We start from the raw sequence: 24,546 nt of genomic DNA on the forward strand, positions 1-24,546 counted from the left end.
TTACATGTGGGATCGTGTAAGTGGGTAAATAAAAGCAAATACAGCAATAAGAAATAAAGATGAGAAAAGAAGAGAGAGAGAGAGAGAATATATCTTCACGTGCATTAGAGAAAACACCGAGGGCAAAATTTGAGAAGAAGTGAACAAGAAATATAAGATTTAATGTATTGTGTTTTGTATAAATTCCCAAGGAGAGACATAATGCTTCCTGAGTGTTGTGTATTGATGTGACTGGGTGACGGGGTGACACGGGACTAGTGAGAAAACCACTTTACTTTAAGAGCAGTGAATGTGTGTGTGTGTGTGTGTGTGTCTCTGTCCAATATTCAGAATGGCGTGTTAATAGTCAAGGTAAAATTTTAAGAGAATGTGTGTTTGGTAAATTTATTTGTGTGTGTCGGTGAAACTAAGAGGAAAGTTTGTGGGAATTTAATGATTTACTTACACACACACACACACCAATCACTCACACACACACACACACAAGACCCTCACATAACAAAGAGCGATAGTTCGTAAGGTATAATAATTCTCCGTAATATTTTCACTTATCTGTGTAAACCATACCTACGACGGGGGTGACGAAGACCTTGACATTAGTTGAGTTGGCTGCGGTATGAGCAACAAGTTCTCAGAAGGTGTGGTGATTAGTGGAGAGTCGGTCGTTAGTGGGTGTGTTGATGATGTGGTTATGTGTGTCCAGGGGTATGGTAAGGGATATATAGTGGGTGTTGTGAGGTTATTGGGAGAGGAGAGAGGAGGAGGACGAACCTGTTGAGACGTGGAAGAAGAACAAGAACAAGGAAGAAAAAGAACAAGAACAAGGAAGAAAAAAGAACAAGAACAAGGAAGAACAAGAACAAGGAAGAAGAAGAAGAAGAAGAACAAGAACAAGGAAGAAGAAGCAGAAGAAGAACAAGAACAAGGAAGAAAAAGAACAAGAAGAAGAACAAGAACAAGGAAGAAAAAGAACAAGAAGAAGAACAAGAACAAGGAAGAAGAAGAACAAGGAAGAAGAAGTTGGGTGGTAAAAGCAGTGTTGATTGTGGGTTACTGTATTTATTAGTTGAAATTCTTAAAGGTAAATTTGATTAATGCAGGTGTGTGTGTGTGTGTGTGTGTGTGTGTGTGTGTGTGTGTGTGTGTGTGTGTGTGTGTGTGTGTGTGTGTGTGTGTGTTTGTATATTTTAAATGCACAGCATATATGGAGTGTGTATGTGTGTGTGTACTATGTGTAGTATGTGTGTGTGTATATGTGTATATGTGTGTGTGTGTGTATGTGTGTATAGTATGTGTGTGTGTATGTGTATATGTGTGTATGTGTATGTGTGTGTGTGTGGATCCTATGAGCCTGTCTCTGTGTACACTGGAGAGATATACTGGACCTGGTGAAGAAATGTTACCTCCTTGTTAATGCATAAACTTACTGTAGTGAATGTTACCGTTGACGTCAGACCGGTTTCTGCCAGTAACTGAGGTGGCGGCGTGGTGGTGGAGTTGGAGTGTTGTGGTGGTGGTGGTGTTGAAGTGGTGGTGTTGTTGGGGTGGTGGTGTTGTTGGGGTGGTGGTGGAGTTGGAGTGTTGTGGTGGTGGTGTTGTTGGGGTGGTGGTGGAGCTGGAGTGTTGTGGTGGCAGGTGTTGAAGTGGTGGTGTTGTTGGGGTGGTGGTATTGTTGGGTGGTGGTGGTTGTCTGGGGAGGTCTAGTGGTGTTGGTTTCGATGTGGTGGTGGTGATAATAGTGACACTGATGATAGTAGTAGTAGTTGTGGTTATGGTGTCTGGTGGTGATGGTGTCTGGTGGTGATGGTGTCTGGTGGTGATGGTGGTGGTGATGGTGGTGTGATAGTGGTGATTCTGGTGGTAGTTGTTTTATTACAAGTATTATAGTGTGTATCAGAAGGTGATGAAAAAAAAATAGTTGGCACAAGAAATATATTAAGGTCTTCAAAAAATTGGATCTGAGGTTAAAATCTATCATAATATTTTACTTGAGAAAATAAATAAATAAATAAATAAATAAATAAATAAATAAATAAATGGATAAATGGATAAAAATGAATGATCGTGGTGCAATATAGTGATGGGGTCAACTTGTCAGGTGTTAAGTGTTTACAGCACATATCTCAACAGGTGTGTGTGTCTCATTAATGATAAAACTCACCTTAGTAATTTGTATGGAAAATGGTTTATTGACAATGTAGTTATTTTCAGCTGATGTATTTCCGCATATACATACATACATACAGACATACATACATACATACATACATACATACATACATACATACATACATACATACTGCCTTGGAACTAAGAGTACGTTGGTGGTTTTGGTGTAGCGAGATACTGAGTTGTAATGGTGGGGGGGGACTGTTATGAGGGGTGGGGGGTGTAGTGTAGGTTTGGGTGTTGTGGGGTTAGTGTTATGGCAAGACACGGTTGGCAACACACTTTACACAAGTGCTCGGGGGAGGAGCAGTGTGCCAACTATCCCCCTCCCTTTCACCTCCACTTCCCCTCCCTCACCTCCCCCACCGACCTTGTTATCATCATCTCTCTCCATGTATCCTCTTTCATCTAGCGAATCCTTCAGCTCCTTCTTCCTTCTCCTTTCCTTCTCCCCCCTCTTCCCCCACTCCTTTCCACCCTCTCCCCTTCCTCCATCCTCTGCCCCCTCCTCCTTCCTCCCCCTCTCCTCACGTTACCACCACAAAGGCTTATGAAATCAGACTCCTATATACTGAAGGCTCGTGTACACAGTATCTGAAGACAGGGTGTTGAACAGTGGCCATACTTGTTCCTTAGTTTGTTACATCCCAAGTTTTTGATGATCCACCAGTCAAGGGTCAGAGGTCAGGAGGTCAGGTCACTACTATGATACTAAATATTAAATAGTGGTGGTGTTTCTGGTAATGTTAGTGGTGTTAGTAGTAGTGGTGGTAGAGGCGATGGTAGTAGTAGTAGTAGTAGTAGTGGTGGCGGCGGTGATGGCGCCGGCGGGCAGACTACACACAGGGTAGATAGTTTACTCTCTGGCCGCCTCTGTTTACTACGACGCCCGCCACCGTGTTTATACTACCCGTCCCCCCCTCACCCCTCCTACCCCTCACTACGTGCCTGTCTACCCGTCCACCACCCCTCAACCCGTCCCCCCCCTCACCCCTCCCACCCCTCACTCCGTGCCTGTCTACCCCCGTCCACCACCCCTCAACCCGTCCCCCCACCCTTGGGAAGCCACCCATCTCACACACACACAGAAGTAAATGAAACAGTAAGGGCAGTTTCCGTAGACTTTTACACCAACACGCGTCTTTAAACAGCCATCGTTATCTATTTATCTACCATAGTTTTTGTATATATATCTCTCTCTCTCTCTCTCTCTCTCTCTCTCTCTCTCTCTCTCTCTCTCTCTCTCTCTCTCTCTCTCTCTCTCTCTCTCTCTCTCTCTCTCTCTCTCTCAGTGTGTTGGTAGATAAACAAGATCCTGAAGGTCGAACACAACAGCTAACAAAATAATTAACACGAGGTTGAGGGTGAGTCAAGGGCGCCGCTGGTCAAGTGTGAGGCTGTGGAGGGTGTGTGTCTGGTGGTCGGGGCGTCGAGGGTGACTTAAGGGTGGTTGTGGTACTTGTAGGATGTCTCGAGGGTGACTTGAGGGTGGTTGTGGTACTTGTAGGAGGCGTCGAGGGTGACTTAAGGGTGGTTGTGGTACTTGTAGGATGTCTCGAGGGTTCTGTGGTACTTGTAGAAGGCGTCGAAGGTGAGTTTAAGCTGCCGTAGTATCCCTGGGGAGGCGTCGAGGGTGGTACTTGTGTCTGCGTCAGGAGTAGATGCAGGGCGCGCTAGAGGGGATACTTGTATGTTTATGTTCGGAGGTGTGTGTGTGTGTGTGTGTGTATGTGTGTGTGTGTGTGTGTGTGTGTAAAGTTATAATGTACAGAGTGGTTGATGTACACAGGATGTTTGTGGGTGATAAGCCCCGTTGTCAAGTACATGTTCTGACTAACGGGCAGAACACACAAGCAACCATTTACGCTCTCTCACCCACTCCTAACCACCCCTTAGTCACCCTCAACCACCCCTAACTACCCCTTAGTCACCCTCAACCACCCCTAACTACCCTCAACCACATTGCACAATACGGAAATAACATCGACTCTTGATTACTAAACACCCAACTAGGGCATGTGGCTGTGACGTCTTTCAAAACCCCTCCTGAAACGTAAATACACTGGTTCCTAAAAATTCAAACGCTATAGTTAAGCTCTCCACTACACGGGGGTTCAGGTGAAGGATGAACGCGGGATTGTGAAAGTTGCAATATCTGATGTTTAGGTATGGAAGAACATCTCTTTTTTTTTTAGATAGTTCTTATGTGGAGGTTTTCCCTGGGTGAGGTAAAGAGTGTCGTATGGCCAGTGGGTTAAGTAAACATGAGGAATTGAACCGAGAGAGTTAGAAGGGGGAAGGAGAAAGAGAGAGCGAGAAGGAGGAAGGAGAGAGAGAGAGATTTTATCCCCTGCTTACCAAGATTTCACTCATACGGTCATCTCACACAGTATAGCCACCCACCAACAGAGTATAATGTTACGAATTATTAGTTTTAACTAGATTGAAATATAGTCTGTAGAATTAAGCCATTTTATTGTAGGTTACGCTTTCCCTATCTACCTGACCTCTGTATATCATCTATAGACGCTTATACCCAGTCCTATCATGCAATATACCCAGTCCTATCATGCAATATACTCAGTCCTATCATGCAATATACCCAATCGTGTGATGCAATGGTCTAATCATGGAAGAAACGGTTACACATTGTCAGTTTCCACACCCAGCAGCCTCTGTCATCTCAGCGGTTTATTTACCTAACTCTTGAACCTTCAGCCAATTTATGTAATCTTCCGTCAAGTTTCCGTTTATTTATCTAATCCTGCGTTACACTGATTTATTTATGCAATCTTGTGCTTCTTATATAATTGTAAACTTTATATTAATGCTTCTTTTCAACCATCGTCTTCACAGCTCACTCTGGCGGGAAAAAATGTAACGATTGTCGGAAGGTTTTATTTGATTATTCGAATTCCTGAAATAAATTAAATTAATTCTTGTAGTGAAATGTTTACCTAGTCAGTAAGTAATGGGTTTTGATATGGAGAAGTGAAGAGGAAATATATTGACGTGAGTTTGTGGGGTCTGGCATTTATCGAGTCACTCTGTGTGTGTGTGTGTGACGAAGGAAACTTTAATAAACATATGTAACTGTTATGAAAATGAATATACTTGTACTTTACACTGCAAAATCGATTTAATTAGTTTGTGAATCACTGTAATTTATAAGTATTAATCCAGTATTGGTGTATTTATCACATCTAAGTGGAGACACCTTGTTATTATTTTACTATTATGTTATAGATTATTGTTCTTCTCGTTCTGTTGTCTCTATGTCTGTAATTGTACCGTTACTAAAACATTATCAGGATGTGTTTATGTGATATGAGACCATCTGAACGTGTGAAGGTCTCGTGTGTGTGTGTGTGTGTGTATGTATGAATGTATGTACCATCAACACGTCCACGCATAAATCCTTCTAGAGTCAAGTTACTCGGCCATATGTCTAGTCTGGTTGTCATACTCACTGTGTCGTCCCCCTGAGAATCTTACTGTGATGTCCCCCTGAGAATCTTGCTTATCATCTCCAGCCTTGTAGCATGTACCACCATCAGAATATCCCTCCATGGCAGTAGTCTTCAAGCTAGTAGTACCTATGGTTAAAAAATAAAACATCCCCACTCCTTCTGTGTGTTATGTAATAGCTTCAAAGATAAACCAGGTACCAATATGTCGAGTCTCACCGGGTGTTCGGATATCACTCGTCCGGATAATCTTTTTTTTTTACTTTCCACAGATGTTTTCACCACCTCCACCACCACCACCAACACTACGCAGCATCACCCCTCTCCCCACCTCACCCCACCCCACCTTCTGAAACTCTCCTTTTGACCTTGGCATTCACGAACCCTCTCCTCCCCTCTCTTCTCCCCTCTCTCCTCTTTTCTCCCCTTAACCCCCTTTTTTTTTACATCTTCCCTCTTCTATTCTTTGTGTTTCCCTACTTCTCCATCTTTTCCCTCCACAAGATTAAAGTTACCTCCAGTCTTGTAAATGTGTAAAGACAAATATATCCTTCGCCTTTGTTGTTACATTAAGACGATTGTAGCAGTGTGATGATTAAGTGACTTTAACAATCTGGGGACACTGTAGCTGACACCCCGGGGAAGTACCGTAGATTATTTGGCACTTTGGGGCACTCAGTCTGGCACCCCATGGCACTCAGGTTATAGTAACAGTGGGCGTGGCGGAAGTACTCTTAACCCCTCACCTGGTTATGCCCCACCCACCCCCCCTCACACACCTGTCATCATCACACCTGTATCTGTACTATACCTGGATATGATCACCACTACACTACACTACATTCGTCTGCGTAGAATATTGTTGTTTTTGTTGTTGTTCTTATTCTTTATCGTCTCCTGACTAGCATTGGCCTGGAACACGGGAGTAGTTTATTCAGTCAGTCAGTCAGGCATTCAGTCAGTAATTCAGTCAGTCAGGCATTCAGTCAGTAATTCAGTAATTCAGTCAGTCAGTCAATCAGTCATTCACTCAGTCAGTTAACCAGGAAATGCGTCCATAGAGCTAACCGATGCAACTTAGAATCCATGAAAGATTTGGCAATGCAACCGGTATTAGTTCACACCAGGTACAGTGGGTATATATATTATCATTCACACAACACTCTCCTTAAATAGATTCGAACCCAGGACCTTAATATACGTTAGTCTAAACCCATGACCCACTCCGCCACCTACAGGAAATTTTTGGTGATAATAATTTTTTTTTCACCGTAGATAGAAGTTAGTATCCCCGTGACTCTCAGTACTGGTAACAAGAGGAGGTTAGGTTAGGTTAGGTTTGTTGGGAGTAAAACGGCTCCTTTTGACTAGTGGTAGGCAGGACAGGGTAGGATACAGGGTAAGCAGGACCATATGGCGCAGCACAGGGTAGGGCAAGACCAGGACAGGGTTGGGTAGGGTTGGCATGACCCAGGGGTAGAGGTGGGCAGCAGTTTGACCTGTGACCTTTGGCTCGCGCTGGTACACTAAGGGTGAGGGGGAGGTAAACAAACTTCCAGACCAGCCACTAAACGTTTATTTCTGGTGGCGTCGTCTGGCTGTTACACACACACACACACACACACACACACACACACACACACACACACATACAGACACACACACACACAGACACACACAGACACACACACACACAGACACACACAGACACACACACACATACACACACACACACTGGCGAGGTTTAGGTGGAGCTGATGATGACCTCGTGTTTATCACCCTCCCCTTCCCCATCACCTACGGAGGAGGGGTGTGAAGGGACAATGGTGATGGGAAGGGAGGGGTGGAGGGGCAATACTGATGGGGAGGGAGGGAAGGGGAGGGGGTGAAGGAGTTGACCCCCCATAAACACATACTACTACACCCACTACCTGTGTTGACCCCCATAAACAACCCACAACTACACCCACTACCTGTGTTGACCCCCATAAGCAACCCACTACTACACCCACTACCTGTGTTGACCCCCATAAACAACCCACTACTACACCCACTACCTGTGTATTAAGGCTCTCCGTCTTTCGTATACACCTGTCATCCTGGGGGGGAGGTGAGGGTGGCCCACTGGCTCTTCATATAACACTTGGAGAAGGGGGTGGAGGGGTGATATTGCCCTAGTGCTGAGAGACAGGCAGACAGAGAGACAGGCAGGCAGACAGACAGACAGACAGACAGACAGACAGACAGGCTAAAGCACCAATGTTGACAGGATCCGTGAGAGAAAGAGAGTGAGAGTGTTATACATTCCTTCATGTGTGTAGAACATTATAACACGTAATTATTGTTCTTTGATAACATCGTCTCGTTATTGAAGGAAGGGGAGTGTTTAGGGGTGGGGGGGCGGGGTTGACGGTGGTGTGACGTCATCTACTGGAGGTTCGGATTAGTCTTTTGTGAATTCGTTGATTTTTTGGTGCAGTAGTTCGTTCGTTCGTTCGTTTTCACCTTGTGTGTGTGTGTGTAATTCCTCCCTAACCTAATTTAATTTTGTGTTTATGTTTTATGGTCACTTCAGGAGGTCAGATTTGGAGCCCCCACACACACACACACACACATTTAATTGTTCCTTTGTTGAGCCAGACCAAAGGTGGTATGGCTGGGGAGGGAGAGAAGAGGGAGAGGAAATTGCTTAATGTTTTTCATACTCTCTCACAGTTTGTTGAGAGACCTTAGTGAGAAAGGAAGGAGGAGGAGGAGGCTACTACCTACTGATTCTGACAAACTTACGGTATCACCTTTCACCCTAGCTTGTGATGTGAGAGCGACCGTAGTTAGTTTACTTAAGATATGATGATGAAGAGATTTATAATGTCATCATCATTATTACGAGGACGATGACTGGTGTGTGTGGGGAGGAGAAGGACCCTGGTATGTAAGAATTGCGTAAACTCCCTTCCTTTCCCCTTCCCTCCCCCTCCCCTTCTCCCCTTCCCCCTCCCCTCCTTCCCCCTCCTCCTTCGTGTTGTTTAGTTGTGTAGTGAGACAGGGACGTCGGATAAGGTGAAGTCTGACGCACACAGTAGTATCTCGCCCGCCAGTCGGATCTGACCGTGGATACTAGCCTTGGGGAATACCACTGAATCCTCCACCTTCTTCGTCCCCTTCTGTTGCTGTTTCTCCTCCTCCTCCTCCTCTTAGTTCTTCTCCCTAGTCCTTCTTGCTCCTCCTTTCTATTCATTTTCTTCTTCTTCTCCTCTTTATTCTTCTCCTTCTTTCCTCCTCCTCCTCTTCCCACACCTCGACTCTGAGACTGACTTTAAGGTGAACTCTTGCGTAATGTAGCTGGTCTGGTGACGTTATGCTTCTACGTATGAGAAACATTCACTCATATCACTAAGACTCCCACCAGTCCACTAAGACTCCCACCAACCCACTAAGACTCCCACCAACCCACTAAGACTCCCACCAACCCACTAAGACTCCCACCAACCCACTAAGACTCCCACCAGCCCACTAAGACTCCCACCAACCCACTAAGACTCCCACCAACCCACTAAGACTCCCACCAGCCCACTAAGACTCCCACCAGCCCACTAAGACTCCCACCAACCCACTAAGACTCCCACCATCTGAGTACTGAGGCCAAGGGAAAGGTATTGTAATGGATGGTTTGGTTAGGTTAAGTGGAGAGCATTCCTTTCTTTACCACCGCCTCGGGTTTGACCATCTGGCCACCGTGTTTTATCATAATTAAAACCTCTATTTAAAGGACTATATGGAGAGGAAAGTCCGTTATATCGAGGGTCTGTTAGATGTGAAAACCTCCATATATCGGATTGTGTAGGGATAAATCCGTAATATGGAGGTTTTACTAAGTACCATGGTAATATTCTGAGTATGGCCGAGTTTACCGAGCAGTTTTCTGGAAATATATCCCCTGGGACACTACTCAACCTAACCTAACCTAACCTAACCTAACCTAACCTAACCTAACCTCATGTTCGCGTGACTAAGATATAACTTGATTCCTTGAAGGGGGATTTTATAAGTTCTTTCTTGGGTGACTATTTATTACTAGGTGTTGTTGTTCTTCATCGTGTTGTTTTACTTTTTAATTTTTTTGTAACGGGGATTAGCCCACTAGGTCACAGGTCACTGACACTTATCAAGGGGGGGGGGGAAATGTAATAATAATAATAATAATGATAATAATAATAATGATAATAATAATAATGATACTAATATTAACAATAATAAACAAATAAAAAAAAATAAATCGAGTGAGAAACGATATAGAGTATGTATGTTGTGTTGTCAATAGTAAGAGAAACAATTGAGACCCTGCAACTGTGTGTAAATGAGGCAGAAAGTCAGATCATCAACCTGGGACTTGGTCACATATGGCAGCAGGGTCTACCATTAACAACACATTATGCCTCTATCATCTTCCCCAGGCGGTAGTACCTCCCTGTTTGATAGCTGCTTACTGATGGTGTTGTTATATTCTTTAATTTTGTTGTTGTTGTTCTAGACTTTCACACACACACACACACACACACACACACACACACACACACACACACACACAGTGTAGAGAGCTGCCATCTTAGGTCAGTTCCTGTTGGCTCGGCTAAACACTATGTTTGTTGGTACGACCTTGAGCCCTAGTTTACCAGGTGAGCTATAATTACCGGACAGGTGAGCACTAAGGTAGGGGCGGCTCCCTTTAGTTAATATCGGGAACTGATTTTCTATTTTTTTTTTGTGATTTTTTAGATTTATTGGTCCTTTTTTGTAATTAATCGTTGAAGCTGATCAATATGACACCGTCAGAGATTTTCTTTTAGTTTCGTCTTTTGCGTAGTGGATGAGAGAGAGAGAGAGAGAGAGAGAGAGAGAGAGAAATAGACAGACAGGCAGACAAGAAGACAGAGAGATATAGACAGAAAATGAATTAATAAACATATATTGACAGAAAGGTAAACAACTTGTATAGGTAATTATGAAGAAATGATCGAATGTTGAAATTTTACAACAGAATCACAACGTTATAAATGTGAAGAATGTGGTGGTGGTGGTGGTGTTGCATTCCTATCATCCAGATGTGTCTAACTTCGTCTAATACCAAGTCAGGAATTCAAAAACAGTTTACCTCAGATGTGGATGCATGGGTCTTGTGGTATGTATGCATATTAAGATAGAAAATCAGTCTTGTTTCCGTGTCATGTTCGTATGTATCCGTCATGTTCGTCATGTAAGTATGTTTTTGTGTCATGTTCGTATGTTTCCATGTCATGTTCGTATGTATAGCCATGACCACGGAACCAGTCAACGCGTATAAACACAACAGAAAATGCACATACACACATACACATACACAGAGACTGTAATTTAATACACACAACGTCTCCTTATATGGGAAATTGACAAACCGAAATTCCCCCCACACGAAAATAGTTGATATAACACCGGTAAGTCGACGGTGCATAGAAGGTAACATACGTGAGGAAATAAGCATCTTTGACTTGGATCCAAATAATTTACTGACTCGTGGGTGGTTTGACGTCAGAGGGATTATTGGGAGGAAGGGTAGGGATAGGGATGAGAGGGAGGGAGGGATGGTGGAGAGAAAGGGAGGCAGGGAAAAGAGAGAGAGAGAGAGAGAGAGAAATAGATTCCACCAAATTCCACCAGACAAAATAATAATAATAACACTTAACAACAACAACATTAACAACAATAACAAAAACAACTACACAATTTAACCCCCAATACACTAAAACAGTAGTGAAATTAATACAGTACATAAATTAATCAACAAAAATATAGAACAAGTGGAAGGTGTTGACGAAAGCGAGGCAGGAGGGATTATGTGTACCTGTGTAAAAGAGACAGGCAGGTAGATAGGAGGGGGGAAGACGCGGGGGGGAGGAGGGGGAGGTGGTGTATCTGGACAATGTTATAGTGGCAGGGTGAGCATAAGAGGGTGTACAAAAACTGTTTTAAGTAGTACATTAATTTGTTTAGTCTACCCTCGTGAAAAACTACACAGGTAAGGTTGGCGTCTGTGCTATACCTGTCCTCCATCTCTGTCTAGTAAATGAGAACTTTGTGGGGGGTATTTTCTACCTATTTTGTTTCGTTGTTTACCTATTTTCTTCTTTTTTTTGTTAACTTTCTTTCATTATTTACCTATTTTGTTCCTTACTTATTTCCTTCATTCTTTAACTTTCATCTTTTACCTATTTTCTTTATCTTGACCTATTTCTTTTATCTTTCCCTATTTTCTTCATTATTCGCCCACTTTCTTCCACTATTTACCTATTTTATTAATTATTTACCTATTTTATTAATTATTTACCCATTTTATTCATTATTTCCCTATTTCCTTCCCTTCTTTCCTTTCATTCCTTTGTATTTGTTATTTTTTAAGTTATTATTATTATGATCGTTTTACTTAGTGTTATGGTAGATCTTATTTATTTAGGTTTAATTTGAGAGAGAGAGAGAGAGGTGTGGTGGTTGTGGTGGAGGGTGGGTAGAGACTGGGTTGTGGTAGGCTGTGGGTGGGTTGTGGTGGAGGGTGAAGCTATAGAACGAAGGTTGGTATATACCACGTGTGGCCATGTTGAAAAGCTCTGGGTTTATTTCGGATATTCCAGGAACTCTAAGGAAGGCTGATGAGGGGTGGGGGTCCTGGGGCACTGGGTAGGGGGTCCTGGGGCACTGGGGAGGGGGTCCTGGGGCACTGGGTGGGTCCTGGGGCACTGGGTAGGGGTCCTGGGGCACTGGGTAGGGGGTCCCTGGGGCACTGGTGGGGGGTCTGGGGCACGGGTGTAGGTCCTGGGGCACGGGGTAGTCCTGGGGCACGGGTGTAGGTCCTGGGGCACGGGGTAGTCCTGGGGGCATGCCATACCTCTCTCTTCATCACTATACTGTTATGATTGACGATTTGATCAACCAATGGTCTGTTTATCCTGGGATGGGCTGTCGTGATGTGGTGGTGATGGAGGGGTGGTGTGGTGAGAGAGGAGGTGGTTAGGTTAGTTTAGGTTAGGTTGAAATTTTCTTCTGTACCATTGTGTTCACCTGACTAAGCACGACTTTAATATTTACGGGTGAGGCCATTAATCGGAGCATCCCTTAACACACACACACATACATACACACACACACACACACACACACACACACATTTTCATCAAGCCTTAAGATGAACGTGATTATAGACAAGATTATACGAGGTGTTTGGAGTATAATTGACGCGTGAACTTTTACACACCTATAATATTTAAGCCAGGATTATATATTTACCTCTGGTGTTGATAAAAGTCTTGGATGCCGATTATTTAATATAGTATTGAGTGTGTGTGTGTGTGTGTGTGTGTGTGTGTGTTCCTTAGGCTATACTTTTCGTCTATACCTGTACATTTTAACTTACTATTGTCAAAATCACCTATAAACGCGTATACTGTTTTAATTTACACTGGGAATAAAACAAAATAGATTCTCGTGGGGTCATGTACAGAATATATTTCAGCATCTCAATGAGTTTCCTTTGAGGAGCCATCTTGTGGTATCACTTAACCAGCACAGCACAGCACAGCACAGCAGCACCTAAGCTTCCATTTTTTTTATTTATCCATTCATAAGTAGTAAAGTAGGAAAAGAAAGTCAGGCGTCTTTCAGCTGACCAATAGACTGACGACAAATGGCAAATGCAAACAAACTGTGACGTCAGAACCAAGACCTCAAAACAACAACGCCATCACACAAATCCCATGAAAGTATTGATATTCAGATGTAAACAAACATTAATAATATGCTCACAGTTACCATGCACCATATTACCATAGACTAAGATTAGCACAGAGGATAAATTAACATGTTAAAAGACGTGATCAACAGAGGGATGGAGAGGCGCCAGGGTTCCTTAGTATCAAGTTGGTAAACACTAACATGACCCCAGCAAGCAAATACAGAGACGTGAGGTGATTATTTTTTTTATTTACTAAAGGTCGATAATCTCTTGGATTAATGATATAAAGAAATAAAAGATAGGCAGTATTATGAGAGCTTAAACACACACACACACACACACACACACCGTACCATTTGGCGTCACCATTAGTCACAAGAACAAGTTTACTTTAAAGGACAGCCAACAAGGGCGCCGCCGTGACCTCTGTATATGGATAAACGCACACACACGCCTCCAGGGGAAGTGAGTAAGCAGATATAATGATTCATAACAGCGCTTGAGGTTGACCCCCCCCCCCAAACATACATGCATACACACAGGCGTAGCATACACAATGGAAGCTCCTCGAAATCGAGGATGGCCGGCCCAAGGGCCTCCTAGGCCTGAATTTGTTTAAGGTGTAGAAGCTGTCGCCAACACAATAACCACACCCCAAGTTAACGAGCTGCATGACCCAGTGTCAAGGAATAGTCCGAGAAGACCGGACAACTCGCCAACTGCACTGGCTAACCATTACCCCGCAAATCGATTAACATCCAGGTCCCCAGTTACTGCTGGGTAGACAGAGGCAAATGACGTAAAGAAACTTGCCCATAGTTTCACTCTGCCCGGGGATCGAACCCGGGTCCACTCTCTTGCGAGGCGAGCATGCTGACCATTACACCACAGGTCGCCCGTACATACATACATATTTATCTCAAAAGTCCATAAGTATACATGTCATCTCACGCGCTAGACTAACGTAGAGTAACCTAACCTAACCTAACCTAACCGTACACCACATCTTTTTCCTCCAAGTATTTATCCAGTGGTCTCTCTTACGTCATATTATATAAAGCTGCCTCCTCTTCCTTCTCCTCAAGTAGTGTAATTCCAAGATGGCGTAACACAAGAAGAAATAACTTAGTGACGGGCGGTGTTACGGTAGTTGACGATAAGTAAACAGACCGTACACTTCCTTCCTACTGGTGACGTCAGGAGAGATCTCTAGAGACGGGCGGTGGTGTGGGTGGGTGGTGAGGGGGATTGAGTGTTTGCCTTGCCTCCCTGACCTAACCAACACTGCAGGCTCGATTTTCCTCGCTATCTGTCCCACTTGAAGCTGTCTGTCTGTCTGTCTCTCTCTCTCACACACACACACTCACTCTCTGGGAACAACCTCCTCCTCCTCCTCTTTCTTCTTCTCCTCCTCTTCCTCTTTCTCCTCCTCCTCTTTCTTCTCCTCCTCCTCTTCCTCTTTCTCCTCCTCCTCACCCTTTCGTATTCTCTTTATTGAATTATTGTCAGGTATTTTATATTTTATTTCTAATTAATTTACTTATTTATTTATCTATTAATCTATTTATTTACTTATTTTTGTATATTTATTCATTAATTAATTTATTATGTAATTATTTATTTCTTGATTATGGAGAGAAGTAAAGTCATGACCTGATCTGACTGTAATCTAGAGACACGTGACCTCAGAGTAGACGAAACAGACCAAACAGGTGGACCATTAATGAGATGTTTCACCTTTGTTACTAATTACAGGTGTTAGACGTTTGTGTTCGATGTTGGTGTATGTGGGTCACTTTAAACTGATGTTGAAGCCAGTGATTTTGGTGTTGACGTCAGTAGCTAGTGTTGACGTCAGTAGCTAGTGTTAACATCAATGGTGTCAACATCAATAGCTCGGTGTTAACGTCAGTGGTGTCAATATCAATAGCTGACGTCAGTAGCTAGTGTTGACGTCAGTAGCTCCTACCCTCGACCACAGAGAGATTATCTTATGTATTTATGAATGTCGAGACTCACTCATAACAAAACTCTCATCAGCACTAGAGAGACGAGGAGAGGGAGAAGGGAGGGTAGGTCACACAAGAGGGCTCCCCTGGGAACCGCTTGAGGGGGTGACGTCTCGTGTCATGAAGAAAGTGTCAGTGTTTGAGAGTTCTTCCCTCGCTATTTCCTGTGTTTATATGTCTTCATAATCTCTCTCTCTCTCTCTCTCTCTCTCTCTCTCTCTCTCTCTCTCTCTCTCTCTCTCTCTCTCTCTCTCTCTCTGTCTATGTCTCTTTCTCTGTCTGTCTGTCTTTCTCTCGGTTATATCCTTCACAGTCAGTCACTTGTAAGTTATTGTCACCAGTCTATCACCAGTCTATCTCTCCTCACTTCCCTTCCCAGTCAGTCAGTCACTTAACTGTTTTCTCATCCCTACAGTCAGTCCCCTTATAAAAAGATTCTCTCCTAGTGACAGTCTATTTCTAACTGCCTTCTTTATCCCCTCCCCCTACAGTCTATCTCTGAGTATCAAACTATGTCCCCAGTCACTCTTATTTCTAACTGGTATCTCTCCTCCCCCACCCTTCACCACCCACAGTTAGTCTATCACCAGTTCACCAGTCTATTGTTTTCGTTGTGTTGAGGTAGTAAAGGAATCGACCCCCTCCTTAGCCCCCAGACCCCACTCCCCAGATTCCAGACCCCACCTAGCCCCCCAGCCACCACCACCCCTTATTCCCACCAGACCCCAGACCCCAGACCCCACCTAGCCCACCAGACCCAGACCCCACCTAGCCCCCAGCCACCACCTCCCCTTATTCCCCCACCAGACCCCACACCCCACCCAGCCCCCCAGACCCTGCCTAGCCCCCACCAGACCCTACTCAGCCCCCACCAGACCCCACCCAGCCCCTCAGACCCCACCTAGCCCCCACCAGACCCCATCCTGCTCAAAGACTCGCTCCTGAATCATCAAAGAGTGTTACTGCCTCTCCTAGGTCCTCGAGCATCAGTTACGAGGGTCTGGCGTCACGTAATACAGACAGACAGACAGACAGACAGACAGACACAGAAGGATTAGGATAGGTATAATTTTCCTCTTTCATTCAGGATATTTATGGGATAAGCTTATCGTGTCCTAACCTAACCCTAGCCCTACCCAAACCAACTCTAACCTAACCTAACCTAACCTAACCCTAGCCCTATCCAAACCAACTCTAACCTAACCTAACCTAACCCAACCCACTCTTTTGTATAATAATTCTTGTCTTAGGGTTAGTAAGGTCCGCCAACGACGACCTACACTACACTCTTCACTTCTACCCACTCTTACTACATACTTTACACTACTACCCTCTCTTACACTACACTACCCTCCCCTTACACTACACTACACTACCCTCCCCTCCCCTTACACTACACTACACTCCCCTTACACTACACTACACTACCCTCCCCTTACACTACACTACACTCACGATGTTTGCCGGAAAATGCTCACAATTGGTTTTCTGTGTCGATGGACATATATTATTAATATTTCTCACTCCTTCTCTCCCTGATTCCCCCTCACCGTCCCTCCTTTTGTCTCTCCTTCTTTACCCTCTTCTCCCTTTCTCCTCTTCTCTCTCCCCTCCTCTTCTCTCCTCCTCAATCTCCTACCTTCACTTCCTCTCTACCCTTCACCCTTAACCCTACCCTACCCTTCCTCCCTCCTCACGACGTACGCCACCCTCCCACTTTAAGCTTAGGAAGGAACTGCCCTATGATCATCACCAAAGAAGAATGGATACAGTGTGTTAAGTGTAAGCTACCAACACCTCTCCTCCCTCACCTCACCTCCCTCCCTCCCTCTCTCACTCAACGCCTCACCGGCTGTTGGTACAGTATCCAGGACAGACGAACAATAATTGAGAGGAGCCGTCAACCACGATAATCAGATTCTGTTGACGGAGGAATGGCGCCGAGGGGACCATTATCTCCAGCAGGAAAATTCGTCCCTTCGGTCGATAATCTGAGACCGACGTGACGATAACCTATTGTCTTAAAACTCGTCACTGTTATCAAAGAGGTACTACCGCCTGGGAAGATATTAGAAGCATAATGTTTTTCTAATGTAGACCCATGTGTACAAGGTCTCAATTGTTTCTCTTACTATTGACAACACAACATACTGTACATCCTGTATATCGTTTCTCATTCTTGAATTATTTTTTTCGTTTTTATTTATTAATTATTATTATTAATTATTCTTATTTATTATTATTATTATTATTATTATTATTATTATTATTATTATTATTATTATTATTATTATTATTATTATTATTATTATTATATTTTCGCCCCCAGGCCCTGATACGTGGGCTAATCCCCGTAAAAAAAGAAGAAGAGTTTCTCCACCAGGCAGCCACAGTGTTATAAACTTACGCTCCTATGTGATATTTTATCATTACAGGAAGATGAAAGAGGATGTCTGCTTGGAAAGGCTAGTCGTTTGGTAGATGCGTTTCCGGGCTAACAAAGGGAGAGAATTCCCCTTTTCCCTTACTTTATCTAATCTTGTTGTGTTTTCGAGGAACCTAACCGCACCACAGGAAGAATAGCCCCCTCCCCCACCCCTACCCAACGTTCTGGTGTTCCGTCGTGCTAGAGATTCCCACAGCAACAACATAAAGGGAAATTGTACAGCTGTTGTTATCCTGTGGTTGTCGGTCACTAAAATACACAAGATCCGTACAGTGAGAGGGAATTAGTTTTCTTGTGGTAGCGTGGGAATCGGAACCATATGCCAAGGATGATGGGGAGGGGGGTGGGAGGGGGGAGAGGGGAGTGGGAGTGAGGGATGAATGAAATCTGGTCGTGATAGTAGTCGTCATAACTTACCCTGGTCGTCGTGACTTACCCTAGGCGTGGTGGGCGTGAGGGCAGGCGTGGTGGTCCCTGAGGTGAAGTTATCGATGCGTAAGGTCAGTTCACTAGGGTAGGGCGGGCGGACCCCTCGACGCCCTGCCTGTCTCCTCTGGGCCAACATGTTGATGTCGTCACCTCCCTCCATCCCCATCATGAACTACCTAGCACATTTCTAAGGTACCTAGGCCTGACTAACTGAAGAACTACAAGTAATGGACGCTGTAGGAGGGACGAGAGAGGTTATCAGTCGACTCTTTTTATCTTCACCGTACACATAAAAGCCTCGGAGGGCGGTTCATTATGCAGAGTATGGACAGTCCTTGTGAATAGTTCCGTATTGATCAACACTACACTTCTCTAGAATGCAGCGCCCCCACGGTCCTTCACACGTACACTTCTCTAGAATGTAGCGCCCCACGGTCCTTCACACGTACACTTCTCTAGAATGCAGCGCCCCCACGGTCCTTCACACCTACACTTCTCTAGAATGCAGCGCCCCCACGGTCCTTCACACGTACACTTCTCTAGAATGCAGCGCCCCCACGGTCCTTCACACGTACACTTCTCTAGAATGCAGCGCCCCACGGTCCTTCACACGATATACCTTCAAGAATAATACCCAGTCGATATACGGTGGTGGTCATATTGAGGCACCATTTGAGGGGCCTGGCACTATGACCTTCTCTGAGTAACATCCCCGGCGTGAGGAGATCCTATGCACGGCGCCTGGCTGGGACATATCTATCTCTCGTGTATTTAGTTCAGGTTTATTTACGAGTCACATGTTGTCATACACGCACGTAGGAGCCGCCGTAGTAGTTGTAGTGTTGTAACCGCAGTAGTTGTAGTAGAGACGATCACCCACGGCTGCCTGTAGGTGAACATAGAGTAGTTATAATCATTACCGTCAACACAATATTTTAAAAGCATAAACAAACAAACACTTGCCATCATTGTAAATAAACAACAATAAATATGACCCACTTTAAAGATATTTTACTAAAGATAATATTTAATAATCTCGTACATAATTAAATACTAAAACATTACTTACCCTTATATTCTGCTCCACCAAATTTTTACAACGTTATATAAATGAGATCCCCTATAAATCAGGATTATATATCACAAAGCGTCAATATAACTTAAAACTATAGCATGTCTCTATATTCTTGTCAGTATAGAATTATAAATCAGAAACGTTATATAAATAATAGATAAATATTAAGGTTCTCAGTGTAAAAAGTCTATACCATTGACTATAACTTGGCAGGTTTTTCCTTTCTCGAACTAATTGTCTAAGAAAGTTTGTAGGCGCCTTACCACTAACACTCACCAATCCACCACACACCTACCACCACCACTTCCCTCAACACTACCTGCCCTCACACTCACCACTCCACCACACACCTACCACCACCACTTCCCTCAACACTACCTACCCTCACACTCACCACTCCACCACACACCTACCACCACCACTTCCCTCAACACTACCTCCTCTGCTCCACCACACACCTCCACCACCACCACTTCCCCTCCAACACTGCCTGCCCTCACTCACCCCTCCCATTTAAGTGACATTTCTCCCTCACACCAAAACAAATGAAATGTGTGTATATAAAGTGATGATGAGAGATATTCTGAAAGGTGGTAGCCATGTGTTGGGCGGTTATGTGTGTTTGAGAGGGGTTTGGTGGTTTAGGGGTTCGGTGATTCATGGATTCGGTGGTGTATTTTGGTTCTGACATCCCCCCCTCCCCCCTAGTTGTTCCACTAACCGTTGTCACTAATTGGCTTCCGTGTGTCCCTGCCTCATTGTCGCGTCCATCAAGGTTCATTAACACACATCTACGAGTACTTACAGACCTGATGGACCACCTGTAGATTAGACACCCCAACTATTTCACCTGAAGATTAATTAAACACCTTAACTCTTACCTAACTAACGTTAACCTATAACTTCTGTATGTTATTCTGACGTAATTTATCAGGAAAGTTAGTGGTGAACGACTAAACCAATCACATGTAACCCACAGCCAGATGTCGCCAGAAACACCGAGGGAATTTTGACCTTAAATGTCTCTTTCATTTGTTATTTTCGCACTTTTTATGTTATCTTCAAATCTGGCATGAATTCCTACGTTGATATTGGTAATGGTAGAGCGGGTTATCTTAATCAGATCGGGGGAAGTCGTGCTGTCTGTTTCATCCTCGTCTGTCCTAGGAGAAAAAGTGTTGGTGATTGTCATTTGTTTTAAATATAATAATAATAATAATAATAATAATAATTAACGGTTTATTGAAAAAGTTCTGCAGCCCGAAGGCTGAAAATATACATTGGACATAAATGACTTATTACATACAGTGATGGTTTAACAAAAGCCTTCATTAGAGAAAGGTAAAGGAACATACAGTGAATATACAGATTATTGTAGGTGTTGAACAGCAAACACTTAGTGTAGTAACTCCCTCCCAGATGGTGTTATGAGGGGCCTCACGTGGTGTAGTAGTTCCCTCAGATGGTGTTATGAGGGACCTGGCGTGGTGTAGTAATTCCCTCACAGATGGTGTTATGAGGGGCCTCACGTGGTGTAGTAATTCCCTCACAGATGGTGTTATGAGGGGCCTCACGTGGTGTAGTAATTACCTCACAGATGGTGTTATGAGGGGCCTCACGTGGTGTAGTAAATTCCCTCACAGATGGTGTTATGAGGACCTGACGTGGTATAGTAATTCCCTCACAGATGGTGTTATGAGGGGGCCTCATTGGTGTAATGGCGATTCCTCGCAGATGGTGTTATGAGGCCTCACGTGGTGTAGTAATTCCCTCACAGATGTGTTATGAGGGGCCTCACGTGGTGTAGTAATTACCTCACAGATGGTGTTGTTGGCAGGGGAACCTCACGTGGTTATTAACTCCCCTCACAGATGGTGTTATGGTATTGTGGTGTAGTAATTCCTGGATAATTGTTATGAGGGACCTCGTGGTGTAATGGTACCTCACAGATGGTGTTATGAGGGACCTCACGTGGTGTAGTAATTACCTCACAGATGGTGTTATGAGGGGCCTCACGTGGTGTAGTAACTCCCTCACAGATGGTGTTATGAGGGACCTGACGTGGTGTAGTAATTCCCTCACAGATGGTGTTATATGAGTGAGGTGTGGTCCCAGTCCTTCCTATCGTAGACGGATTAACACATCGCTGGTTGTTGTTGGGTCTCACGGCCGTTATCACTGGGTACCTGGGACCTCACTGAAGGTTTTAAGTTGGGTACGACTGTTACTGTTGAGTTGTTCTCACTGACTTAAGCACTGTTCACCACTGTTCACCTCTGTTTAACACTGGTTCCGTTCCTTTCCTAAATGAAATTGTAACTTCTGGTGAGAACTTGTTGATATTCCGGTGGGGAGGAGGGTTCAGGGGAGGGGGTTGGTATGGGCCAACTTAACAGTTGACCTGGCTGCTCCGAGAGGAGCGCCAGGTACGTCTTGACCCTTCGGTGGGAAGTGTTATCATAGACGACTGTCACTTGTTTAAGGTATAGATGTCGGCAAGTGTAATGATGGACGATTGTCACTTGTATTAAATATAAATGATATAGACGATTGTCACTTGTTTTAAATATAAATGCAGGAAAGATTTATGATAACCGATTGTCACTTGTTTTTCACATAGATGTTGAGAACAAGTATCATCATGCAAAAGTTGATTGACTGTATATTTAATAGAGCTTCGTTTTCTGTGATGAATAAACGACATAATGAAACGATAATGGAGGTTCTTTTTTTACTGGATCCATTACTTCCACAGAGAGATATAGTGGAGGTGGAGCGTGATGGCGTGGAGGAGTGGGTGTTACGCGTTACAATATTCACGAGTGTGTCAGCGCCTTGACCTCTCTCTCTCTCTCAATACCCACCACACCACTACCTAACACCACCACACCACTACCTACCATCACCACACCACCACCACCACCACACCACTACCTACCATCACCACACCACCACCACCACACCACCACCACCACCACACCATTACCTTCCACAACCACACCACTACCTACCACCAAACCAACACACCATTACCTACCACCACCACCACACCATTACCACTTCCCAGAACCACTACACCACATCATCATACCACCAAACATACACACAAATCACTATCGATCAGCCGTCAAAAGAACTTATTGCAACTTATGTATATCTGCGTGTAAAAGTATACTCCATTGGATAGTTTCCCAGTGGTAAGGTTAGGTTAGGTTTTAGCTTGGAGAGGTTGCCTCGACGATGGTGGTGGTGGGATGGTGATGACAATGATGGTAGTGATAATGATGATGGTGACGATAATGATGATGGTGAAACTCTTAATAATAATAGTGTCTTGGAATAGTGGTTGGTGGAAATCATGATATGTTTAGGCCATTAGTTACTGTACAGGTGAAGAAGATTACAGTGTACAGGTGACGCATTATATTACACACCTGGGCAGATTTTGGGTCCTCTCGTGTCCCGCTAATTAAAACACGTGATGCAGATAGAGGTAAATTTTCACTTAGGAATTAACACGATTTTTTTGCATTTATACATATAAGTAAGCAGTATAGAGATCAGGAGGAGGCTTGAGGTCAGGAGGGTAAGGTCAGGGAGGAGTGGTGGAGGTCAGGAGGAGTGAGGGTCAGGGGGAGAGGTCAGGAGGGTGTGGTCAGGGGGGAGTGAGGTCAGGGGAGTGAGGTCAGGAGGGAGGTCGGGAGGCAGAGGTCAGGGAGGCATGAGGTCAGGGGAGCGGAGGTCAGGAGGGAGTGTATGAGGTCAAGGCGGAAGTGTGAGGTCAGGGAGGAGTGTTTGAGGCCAAGAGGTTCAAGAGGAACACAGCTTAGAATAGATCGACCCAATAATGATGATGTGATGATACACACACACACACACACACACACACACACACACACACACATCCTGCACCGTGATGGTCTCAGAATTACTGCTGGAGTTTTGGGTTGCTTCCAGTAACGAGGAGGAAGGGTCAAGTGCCTTAAAAGATGAAGTATTTTGTGTGTGTGTGTAAGTAATAAAGTGTGTGTGTGTGTGTGTGTGTGTGTCGGTGTGTGTGTGTGTGTGTGTGTGTGTGTCGGTCGTTCAGTCATCACTACCTCTTACAGCAGCTTCCGGGAGACCTTGTACCGTTATGTGGGCCAAACTAATACATTTTTGCTCTATGACGAATATCAACAGTGATGACGTATAGGTGACGTCATTATACGCTGTGATGACGTATAGGTGACGTCATTATACGCAGTGATGACGTATAGGTGACGTCATTATACGCTGTGATGACGTATAGGTGACGTCATTATACGCTGTGATGACGTATAGGTGACGTTATTATACGCTGTGATGACGTATAGGTGACGTCATTATACGCTGTGATGACGTATAGGTGACGTCATTATACGCTGTGATGACGTATAAGTGACGTCATTATACGCTGAGGTAGTTTATATTTTCGAACAGTAATCTATCTTGGGTGGTTGCCGATTGTTAGTAATACGCATAACAAGGTGATTCACGCGCTGGTTAACCTATTTACAGGTGAGAGGTAACCCAAAATAACCCTTCTTACCTTTGATGACTAAAGGCTTAAACAAACTCACCTGAAGATTGAAACGAAAAAAAAACATCCACTAATATGGGAATTATCTTCGTAAATGCAGGTTATATTAGTGAAATTCCAGGGTAGGGTGGGCTAGGGTGGGCTGAGGTGGGGTAGGGTGGGTGGGGGTGGGCCTGGGAGTGAATCAACCTGTACCATGTCCTTCGTCAGTAGTTGTTGATTATTATAATGTTTTACCTGGTTTAATTAGGTATGTATATAGGTGAACCAATAGAGTTAAATAAACCAGATCTTAAACTTAACTAAGAGATATTTAGAGACAATGAGAGATACAGGGAGAGATAGTGAGACAGAATGAGAGATAGTGAGACAGAATGAGAGATAGAGGTGTATAAATCTAATCTTACTTACAGAATAGGAAAGGTGTGAAGGAATTGGAAAGTGTGTAATGGTGGTAGTATGAGGGAAGGAAAAAAGGGTCTTATACTCCTCGATATAAAGGTGATATTTCCAGTGTGGTTGGTAATTGACAGTCGGTAGATAAGTTGATTGAAATTACGTCATTTAGAGAGAGAAACTTAATTAGAATCACCACATTCTCAAAATAACATTCAACATCACTTAACCTGAC

The 24,546-nt window shown here is 44.1% G+C and overlaps 1 long non-coding RNA gene across 1 annotated transcript in view; it reads right to left on the reverse strand.

The window, feature by feature from the left end:
• The window catches only part of LOC121870032, a 36,417-nt gene that overhangs the window by 4,091 nt on the left and 7,780 nt on the right, over nt 1-24,546 (reverse strand). The window contains exon 2 of the long non-coding RNA XR_006089624.1: nt 18,287-19,165. This is a non-coding gene — a long non-coding RNA (uncharacterized LOC121870032). The remainder of the gene's footprint in view (nt 1-18,286; nt 19,166-24,546) is intronic.

The sequence above is a fragment of the Homarus americanus genome, unplaced genomic scaffold (genome assembly GCF_018991925.1).
Source record: "Homarus americanus isolate GMGI-L3 unplaced genomic scaffold, GMGI_Hamer_2.0 scaffold14467, whole genome shotgun sequence".
Taxonomy (NCBI): Eukaryota; Metazoa; Arthropoda; class Malacostraca; order Decapoda; family Nephropidae; genus Homarus; species Homarus americanus.